Below are 9,695 nucleotides of genomic sequence, written 5' to 3' on the forward strand. Positions count from 1 at the left end.
CCTGAACCATAAATGACTAAAAAAGATTTTTTTTTTATTTTAAGGGGGGAGAGATGAGTCAGTGATTAAGATCACTGGCTGCTTTTTGGAAAGGACCTACATTTGGTTCCCAGAACCCACAAAGCAGCTCACAACTCCAGTTTCAGAGGATGGGACACCCTCCCCTGGCCTCGGTAGGTACTATACCCACATGGTCATACATGTATATGCAGGTGAACACAACAAAATAAGCATATACAATATATATATATATATATGCATATATATTCATATCTCCCACACCAGACATGGGCTGGACACCTGTAATCAAGACACTTCTGAGACAGAGGCAGGAGGATCAGCTGGTAAAGGCCAGCCTGGTCACCTAGTGAGCCCAAGGCCAGTCTCAGCTATGTGAAACCCTGACTAAAAAAAAGTAACCCTTGTACATGTTGTCACTCTCTTCTCGATTAGCATGCCACAATAATTCAATGTGAAGAAACAGACTTTTCAAGAACTGTGGATAGGGCCCCGTGGAAGGACAAGGTTCTCACACACAAAAAAATTACCTCCCCGTGACACAGGTCTACACTACAGAGGAGACCTAGCAAACTGTTAGATGGAGAAGCCAATCTCTGTAATCTTAGATTCGCAAAATCTTCTTGGATAAAGCATGTGATGGCTTAACTACATCTACAATCAATGAAAGCACAAGCCCCTGGTCAGTCCTGGGATCAGATTATCTGAAGCAGAAAACCCTCCTCTGGTGGCACCCTCCACCTCCCCTCATGCCGATAAAAGGATGTGGAAGGAAACTTTGCTTCCAGCCTGTTTGTTCTCGCTTTCACCAGCAAGCCCATTTGTCCTGTTGCTGAGGCATTCATCCCAGGACTAGAACCAGCTTGTTCAGGATTCCACCGCAGACAGAAGACCAGGCGCTCCCTGGGAATCCTCCAGGGCTACAGCCCCACACCGGGACTGCTGAGACACCCACTGGCACGGACAGAGCGACTGCTGGATTCTTGGCTTGTCCAGGGTGAGGCAGCCATTGCTATACTACTAAGACCACATTCTATAAGCCAGCCTAATAAATTACACACATACACACACACACACACACACACACACACACACACACACACACACACACGAGCATATATTCACTCTGTCAGTTCTTTTCCGCTAGAGAACCCTCACACAGGCCATCTTAGGCAACAAGGAAAAGTGGATTTCTTCTTAATTAAAGATGTCTGTGGCAAACGAGCAAAGTGCTTTGGTCTAGACCCCAGATCCTCACTAGCTCCCAAAGGTCCTAGGCCACCAACGCAACCACACCACGGTACACCTGTTACAAACATAGCCCACTGAGCCAAGTTGTCTTGGCTCCAATCTCAAAATACAGTTTACTAGCCCAGTGAACTTACCGAGTTTCTTTGCCACTCTGGTTCTCAGAAGCGACAGTGACTGTGCACAGAGGGCAATGTTTGCCACGAAGGTTCCTGGGACTCAAATCAGGTCCTTCTGGTGCTTCCTGGGGTAAATGGCAGCTTCACTATCATTGTTCCAACACAACTTTTCCTCTATTTAAAATACAAAATTATGAGGCGGTAGTTTTGGCTGAAGTCCTCTATGTACAGCCCCAACAGACCAGCTCCAACCAACAGAGAGTCACTAACATTACAAGTCCCAATGTCAGACTGAAACTTTCAGGAAACCTCGGAGACTGGTACCATCTGGCCTTATGGTAAGGTTTTCCTCTCTGCTTCAGTCTTACAACAAAGTAGCAGATGGCTCAACCGTTACCAGGCTGTCCTTGCCTTTGTTCCTCTTCCTTGACTTAAAAAAAAAAAAAATCACTGTTATGCTGGGCATAACTGCCCTGACTACTGCCAAGACTGAGCCAGGAAGAGCACAGGCGGGTGTAGATCAGTGGTAGAGCACTTGCTAAGAATTTCCTAGGTCCAGAGTTCAATGCTCTTGAGGAGAAGTATAAATAAGTAATATCTTGCCCCAGCCCAGTGGGGAGCAGTCCAAGAACACTACAAACAAATTCAATCTACAGCTAACTTTGTCTGTCTGTCTTGGGTATCCTCCCAAGGCGCGGGCCAGAATCTAAAAAGCTGCGGTCAGCTCTTCTTCCCTCTAGTTAAGTACGACATAGGGGCAGAGTGCAAACTCCAGCAGTCAACCCCAGCCTGGGCTCCCGCAAACCTGTCCTGTCTGGGACCTTCCGGGACCTAAATGTCCTCACCGGCCAGATACAGCTTAGGGTCCGCAGCCCCAGTCACTCTCGTCCGGCGAATTCTGTTGACCATAAGTATACTGTCGTCTGGGGGCGGGGCAAGTTTGTAGTACCGGTTCGGTCCCGACCCCAAAACGTGACATCATCTCTCCCTTGGCGCCAGTTGCAGCTAGCTAAAGCCTTGCGTCATCATTCCGAGACGCCTCGTCGCCGGGGAAACGCGGACGCGACCGAGGGTTGAGACGAACTGAGACAAGATTTTGAACTCAGATGCTGTTCCGGGTTTGGATTTTTATAGGATTTCGTCCGGGTCGCCCTCGGACTGGCTAGAGCCGCTGGCCTATTCAGAAATCACCTTTGGCCCAGATCAGAGCCCTCAGCCTAGGTCAAAGCTATCCTGTTTTGGTCCAGGCCTCTCACGGCTTGGAGGCACTTCAGGGAGAGTGGAACCGCGTCTCCTTTAAGGTGCATTTTACCTAGAATTGCTATTTTCCCAGGAGATTTCCTTGCCGGGAACTCCTAGAATAGTGCTCTGATTGACGGACTCCCGAAGTCACTGCAGAACTAACTGCTCAGCGCACCCCTGGCTGGGCGTTTCTGAGCGAGCAGCTGCTGGCCGGCTTTCATCACTGTGGCTTTCATCACCGTGGCCCAGCCGCGGGACCTGCTGGCCACAACATTAACCGGCTCTCAACTGCATCCTCACTATACTCGCTTTCCTTCCTCTGCCTCACGGGTCCTCTCTACTGCCTCTTGGTATCAGCTCTACACCAGAATCGTTTCAGGGCCTGCTGGGGTTGGGGTAGGGATCGAAGCTAAGTTTCACATACATGAAATGTACAGACAGAACCAAATGGGACTTGGTTGTTTGCCAGGGGAATGCCAGTTTCCTTCGAAAGGAACTAAATGATGGGTGGTACAATCAAGGGAAGAGAAAGAGGCTGAATTCCTTCTCAGAGACAGGTTTAAGGCACTGGGACCAGACACAAGGGGACTTTGCCATAGTCGGCCGAGGCCGGGAGCTGCCTGCCTAATTGCATAACTACTTTGTCTGCAGCAATATCGCATTTATGGCCCTGACTCAGAACAGAACCTGCAGTCACAGGTATCAGTGGGGCTTTCCTGTTGAAAAGCAGGGCGTCCTGCACATGCCTAGTGAACTCATAGTGGAGAGGACCGACTCCTGAAAGAGGTCCTCCAACCTCTAGGAACATGCAGGACACACACACACATACACACACACACACACACACACACTAACAATAATATTTAAAAACAGAGCATTTGATATTTAATATATTTAATAGTACATAAATAACATTTAAATTTAAATAAAGAAAATATTTAAATATTTAATATTTAAACATTAAAGGAAGCAGCTTAGAGAATGGAATTATTCCCACCATTAAAACACACCACACACACACACACACACACACACACACACACACACACAAATATAATCAGATAAACCAACAACAAATGCATCTTTTCCACCGACTGTGCAGTTGTCACAGTGCCTTCCATCACCACGCAGGGGAACCTAGCAGCAGGGTCAGAAAGCAGCTATCAAACCTCTGAAAGTCCTGCTCTAGTCTAGCCTAGAAGGTTCCAGAATTGAAGGAACACCCCTACCCAGCCACCTTCAGAGTGACTGCACAGCTGGCAGGAACGTCTTCTGCCTTGCTAGGCAGTCAGATCGGACATTCAGTCTTCACCAGCATCTACAACCAAAACACTGTCATTGGCAGGGAGTGCTGGAATCCACAGGGCCAGCCAGCATGGCCTGCAAGGATGCATGCTATTGTTTTTCCAAAGTTAAGAGAGTAACAAGGTACCGTTCATTACGGAACTCATGCGTAGCTCACAAGGTTTGTCCAAACACAGCTAGTAAGAAGTCGGGTTCATGTGTGAACATTAGAAAATCATTGGTCCCTTGGGAATGATCAGTTTAGATGAAGGGTGGGAGACTAACTCCCTAAGATGAAGGTTTTCCTTTGGAACAGTGGGATTGCTACCTGGGATGTATGAACCATGGTGGATCACAGCGTGGGAGAAGACTGGGAGTATAGGACAGTTACATGGATTCTTTGGGAAAGCCGGTTCTTAGCCATAAGGACAGATAAAAAGGGTGAGTCCCTCAGAGGCTGATGGCAGTTCCTGGACCGGCTTCCTTAGGGAAGGCTTTTTGTGCAGTGCTGTGTTGCTTTTATTATGAGGCGATTATTACCAAGAACCAACCCAGGTCTCCTGACTCCATTTTGTTGGGAGTTTGTCGACATAAGGTAACTCCATTTGACTCTTGTTGAGGCTCCCTCCAGGAGTACGGGAGAGAAGAGGTATTTCCAAGCCATTGTGGGAGCAGGAGAAAGGGTCAGAACTGCTCCTGAGGCAGCTGAGATAATGACTGTGGCAATGGAGTTTGGTGGATGGGAAGGGAGCTGTCACCTGTCACGTCCATGGAGGATAGGTGTCAGGCCAGTATGAGGAGGGAACTTAGAAAACATGTTCCAGCGGGCCCCTCCCCCCCTTCCTGGTGTGCATGTTCTTCCCTCCCCATTGCCACTCTCACAATTCTGCTGATTACAGCAGATCTCATGAGCTGTGGGAATAGGAGAAAACTGCAGCTTAGCCTGGCTGATAACAGCAGATCTCATGAGCTGTGGGAATAGCAGAAAACTGCAGCTTAGCCTGGCTGATTACAGCAGATCTCATGAGCTGTGGGAATAGGAGAACACTGCAGCTTAGCCTGGTTGATTACAGCAGATCTCATGAGCTGTGGACCAAAGGGAGCGCCATACAAACCATCTGTTACAAGGGCTGCTGCAGGACTTGGCGCTAGCTCATTGGTGAAGACATACAGATGTGTTTGTGCAGGCTGTTTACCTGGATTGCTGCAATCTCAGGAAATCTCTCTATAATCCAAGCTCCAGGCAAGTACAAGGTGGGGTAGGAGAGTGGAAAGCCATGTCTTTAAACAAGGGAGCCACAGAAACCATAAGAAATCCCAGAGTGTCAGGGGAAATATGGCTAGGCTTTTGGCCAGGATCCAAAGGAGAGAGAAAAAGAAAGAAAAGAAGACAAATGCTTAGTGCCAAACCATGGATGTGATTTCAGTGAACAAAGGGGTGCACTAGGGACACAAGGTCAGAAATGGAAACAGTTTCTTGAGAAGGGGAAAGGAGCTGGAGGGTGGCTCAGCACTTAATGGGTCTCCTTATTTCTGGGCACTTTCTGATAAGTGGCCCAGAGAGAAAGAGATCCAAGGAAGAATGCGTTCCTTGCTTGCCCAGTGGCACCCTCAGAGGGCAGATGGAAAGATCCCCCACCAGCACTATGGCCACACCGGTTCTGGCCAGGCAATAACTCAGATGTCTGTCTGTCCTGGATCCACTGGTTTCCTTTCCCTGAAGGCTAGGACCTGCTTCTCCCAGGAGTCTCTGCAGGGTACCTCAGTGCTCTGCAGTGTTCCTGTCATGCTTCCTAACCTCGGTGACCTCCTTTGTGCCACAAAGGGTCCTAGTGCCATAATGCTGCAAGTTATTGGTGCCCCTTCTAGAAGAAGGAGACTAGAAGCAAACAAAATGGGGTATAAGAAGACACAACACAAGAGCGGGAGAAAGGTCCGGGAGGTGTCTCCTTGGTGAGGAGGGAGAGAAGATCTGGAAATGTACAAACCAGGGGGAAGACCCTAAGGCCGGAGTGGCTCTGGCTTGTTTGAAGAACCAAAGACCATGAAGCAGGACTCAGCAAGTGGAGAGAGAAGGCTGGGGGATAGGGGCGGCTGAAAGGGGGGATGGACTGTGTGTGGTGCTGGGGTGAGAGCCATGGGCAGAAAGACAGACACCTTTTGTTTACCTTTTTTATTTTTTTTAAAGACAAGATCTCCTTATGTAGCACAAACCCACTTAAAGCTCACTCCATAGATCAGGCTAGCCTCAAACTCAGAGACCTGCCTGCCTCTGTCTCCTGAATGCTAGGCTTAAAGGCCCAGCTGGGAACCATCTTTTCTATTATCTGATAGCCAAATGAGAGGGCACAAGTGTTTCTTTAGAATATCTTAACTCGTAGGGCATGGTGAAATGTCTTAGCTGTTAAGAACACATGCTGCTCTTCCTAAGCAGTGATGGCACACACATTTAACCTCAGCACTTAGGAAGCAGGGGCAGGCAGAGCTCCAAGTTGGAGGCCAGCCCTGTCTAGAGTGAGTTCCAGGACAGCCAAGACTACACAGAGAAAATCTGTCTCAAAAAAGGAAACAAACAAAAAACACAACACACACAAAAAAAGGAACATTTGCTGCTCACTCATGAAGACTGGAGTTCAGATTCCAACACCAATATCTGGCAGCTCAAAAACACCAGCAACAGGATCCTAGGGATTGGAAGCTGCCTTCTGGCCTCCGTGTGCATGTGCACTCGTGTGCATGTGCACACACACACACACACACACACACACACACACACACACATACACACACACACACACACACACACACACACACACACACACACGTATATATTTGAATGAAAATAGAATACCTTTATTCCTGCCCGGTCAATTGCATTTCTGCAGAGGCAGGCTGGCCTCAAACTAGTGATCCTCCAGCCCCTGCCTCCTGAGTGCTGGGATTCTGTGTGTGCCACCACACCGTCTTTTAATTAGTAGGTCACTGCTGCATGTCACAACAGTGTGAAAGAGACCTAAGAAGCCCGTAAGCTTAGGTTTGGAGCAGAGTTTGGAAACCCAGAAGCCACCGCCTGGGGAGGAGGAAGAGCCATCCAACTGATGTGCACTGGTGTCCTGGCAGACGATGATGCGGGCTTCTTGTGGGAAACTGTCCCACTTAACTAGGTGTCTGTCTTCCTGCCCGTGGCCCTCACCCCCAGTACCATGCTTTGCTGTGCTGGGAGGGATATTAAAGTCTCTGCCTCATTTTCCCAGGCCCTGACCTGAGCATCATCCACCAATCTTGGCCTCCTGGTTTGTTTTGATAGAAGTGGTAGGACAGATGGGCTCTGGTAGCAATGACCCTGCTATGGCTACCAGGGCCCAGGAAACTCTGGTAACAGAAAGGCACTGCCCTAAAAACAAACCCACCCCCAAATGACAATCACTTCCTATTCCGATAGCCACTACAAGGAGGAGTGGTGGCCAGCTTTGTACCAGCAGCCCCACGGCAGCGAAGTCTTTTCTGTAAACATGAGTTCCCTGTGGAAAACTTTGCCCTTTACTTTTGACAATACCAACAAATGTGTTGTTTTTCCCACTGTGAAAGCTTTGGTGGCCCGGGGAACTATTTGGTTGGGTTCTGGGCCCTTTATTTGGGTAGTTAGGTCTTCTGGAGTCCAACTTCTGGGGGGAAGGCACAAATCTCTTTAAATCACTTGTCAATGACTTTTCTCTCTTTGAGATTGGAGGTGCCACAGTGAGTCACTAGCTTTTCTGTGTCTCTGCATGGCACCCTCCACCCCCCACATGTTGCTTTCCAGGCCCATGGATACTGACATGTTGGTCAGCCTGCTTTGCCAGCTGGCGGCTTCTCAGGGACAGGGTCTGTTTAGCCCTGTACTCTCTATCCCCACAAACATCTGCAGTTAACCTTGGGCACCGTTGACCTCTGGCTGCCGCGGCACTGCTAAAACACCTTTGAATAAGTTAGTATTTGCCATTCAGCAAGCTGAGGTCCTTTGCTCTAAGTGGATAGAAATCAGGAGGAGGCAAAAGGAAGGTCTTCAAGGGCTGTCTGGTTTTTGATGGCTTTCGTATCCCTCAGCGTATGCCAACGGTGAGTTCATGGCTGCACCCAGCAGAAGCAACGACACGTGGCGCCCTCTAGTGATACATCTGTGTAAGCTTAAGAATACAAGCATCCTTAGTCCTACAGTGACAAGTGTAAGCTCTTATATACGTCTAGAGTACAGAACTCCACAGCCTTGTATGGCACTGCTGTTGCAGCTCCTGGGTGGGTGAAGGGTGTCTGAGTCCCTTGGCTCTCAAGTCTCACCAGCTCTCTAGAATTCTTCAAGCAGCCTATAGCTTTTCTCAGGCTCGTCACAGCACTCTGTCCTTCAGCCTCAGCTCCCTCTCTTTATTCCCTCCCTGTTCTGGCTTCTGCTCTAGCCGCACTCTAACTTTTCAGCTGCCCCTCTTGCCATGACCACTGTCATGGCTGCCGCCACTGCCATGTTTGCTGTCCTCATCGATGTTGCAGCCGCTGCCATCCTTCTCTGCCACCAACCCCTGCCAGCTCCTGTCACCCCCTCTACAGCTTCCACAGCTCCACTCTGCCCCTCCTTCAACTCCCCTGCTGCTACTCTGATGTCATTGCTGCTGCTCCACTGTCACCGCCAGGAGCTGCCATTTGCTTCAGCAGCGAGCAGCTGTAATGGTTGTGTAGCCGCCTCACGGTGCCCATGGATGAGCCTGGCTCCGTAAGAGGCACAGTGAAATCCAGGAGCAGCAACAAAGTGAAACTTTTGCCCCCACGGGTGTTGCCAAAAAGTTGGGAGGTGAGGTCGAGGGGTGAAGGCTTGGCTCTTTGGACCACAGAGCAGAGGCACGCTGTTTAATGTGCTGATACAAAACCACAACTCCCGCCTTAAAGGGAATAGGAAGTAGCTTAGTCTGGAGCCAGTTAGGAGTGACTGTGGTTTAAATACCATGTCCATACATGATGACAGGCGGAGGATGTTTTTCACAGTAACAGAATCCATAAAGAAAATTTAAAATACACTGGTGGGCACCATCAGGTAGGTGGGTTAGAACAATGTGGGAAAATCGCTGGTGACATTCTGGGCTTTCATGTTGGTGGAAGCTAATAGTTTGTACATTCCAAAAGGATTTAACAAATACTTTCTTGGGGACTTCAGGTGGCAAAGTAAGGACATCTCTGCTATATGCTTCTTCTGTTTTCTTATGACAGCCTATCTTTGGGGTTGGCAGAAGGTAATGGTCTCCAAAATTAATATATTCCAGAGGTTTTTCTTTCAGTCAAAGGGTCTGGGTCAGACACGGAGGTAGACAGTGCATGACGATGAAGGGGCTAAATAATCGCCCAAGGTAATGCTGGCCTTGGGTCTGCATTCCAACTCCTCACAATCACGAATTCTAGTCAGCCAGCCTTGTAGAATCCTCCAGCTAGGTGTGACTTTCTGCTGGGAGCATCAGTTGCATTTTGTTTGCTCGAGTAACAACACCCTCTCTACCCTTCTCTCGCTTTGCCGTGAGAGAGGTAGAACCTAGTGGGCCAAAATTTATATTTTGGGGGCGTGAGATGGATGTACAGCTCTTGGAAATTCTTATTCTCATGCAAGAAAACAAGTCAGAGAGCAACTGAAGAAGAGGCTGCGCGTTCAAGTAGGCAGGCTCCTAGGAGACTGTATCCCGGGTGCCCCACACTCTACTCACCTTTGTCAACTTCCCCGCCTCTAGTGACTCACCGGAGGGTACCTCCCGGCGTGCAAAACAGAGG

General features: G+C 49.0%; 1 protein-coding gene across 3 annotated transcripts in view; it reads right to left on the reverse strand.

The window, feature by feature from the left end:
- The window catches only part of ACOX3 (acyl-CoA oxidase 3, pristanoyl), a 40,183-nt gene extending 30,533 nt beyond the window's left edge, over positions 1–9,650 (reverse strand). The window contains exons 1-2 of one of the 3 annotated variants that reach the window (XM_084799725.1): positions 9,632–9,650; positions 1,404–1,510 (exon numbers count right to left, since the gene is read on the reverse strand). The gene's annotated coding sequence lies outside the window, so the exon portion shown is untranslated. Of the gene's footprint in view, positions 1–1,403; positions 1,560–2,230; positions 2,396–9,631 lie in introns of those variants that run through there. The other 2 variants (XM_084799724.1, XM_084799723.1) reach the window with 2 other exon arrangements.
- Positions 9,651–9,695: the final 45 nt, after the last annotated feature.

This window comes from Acomys minous (genome assembly GCF_964271855.1).
Source record: "Acomys minous genome assembly, chromosome: 10".
Classification (NCBI taxonomy): Eukaryota; Metazoa; Chordata; class Mammalia; order Rodentia; family Muridae; genus Acomys; species Acomys minous.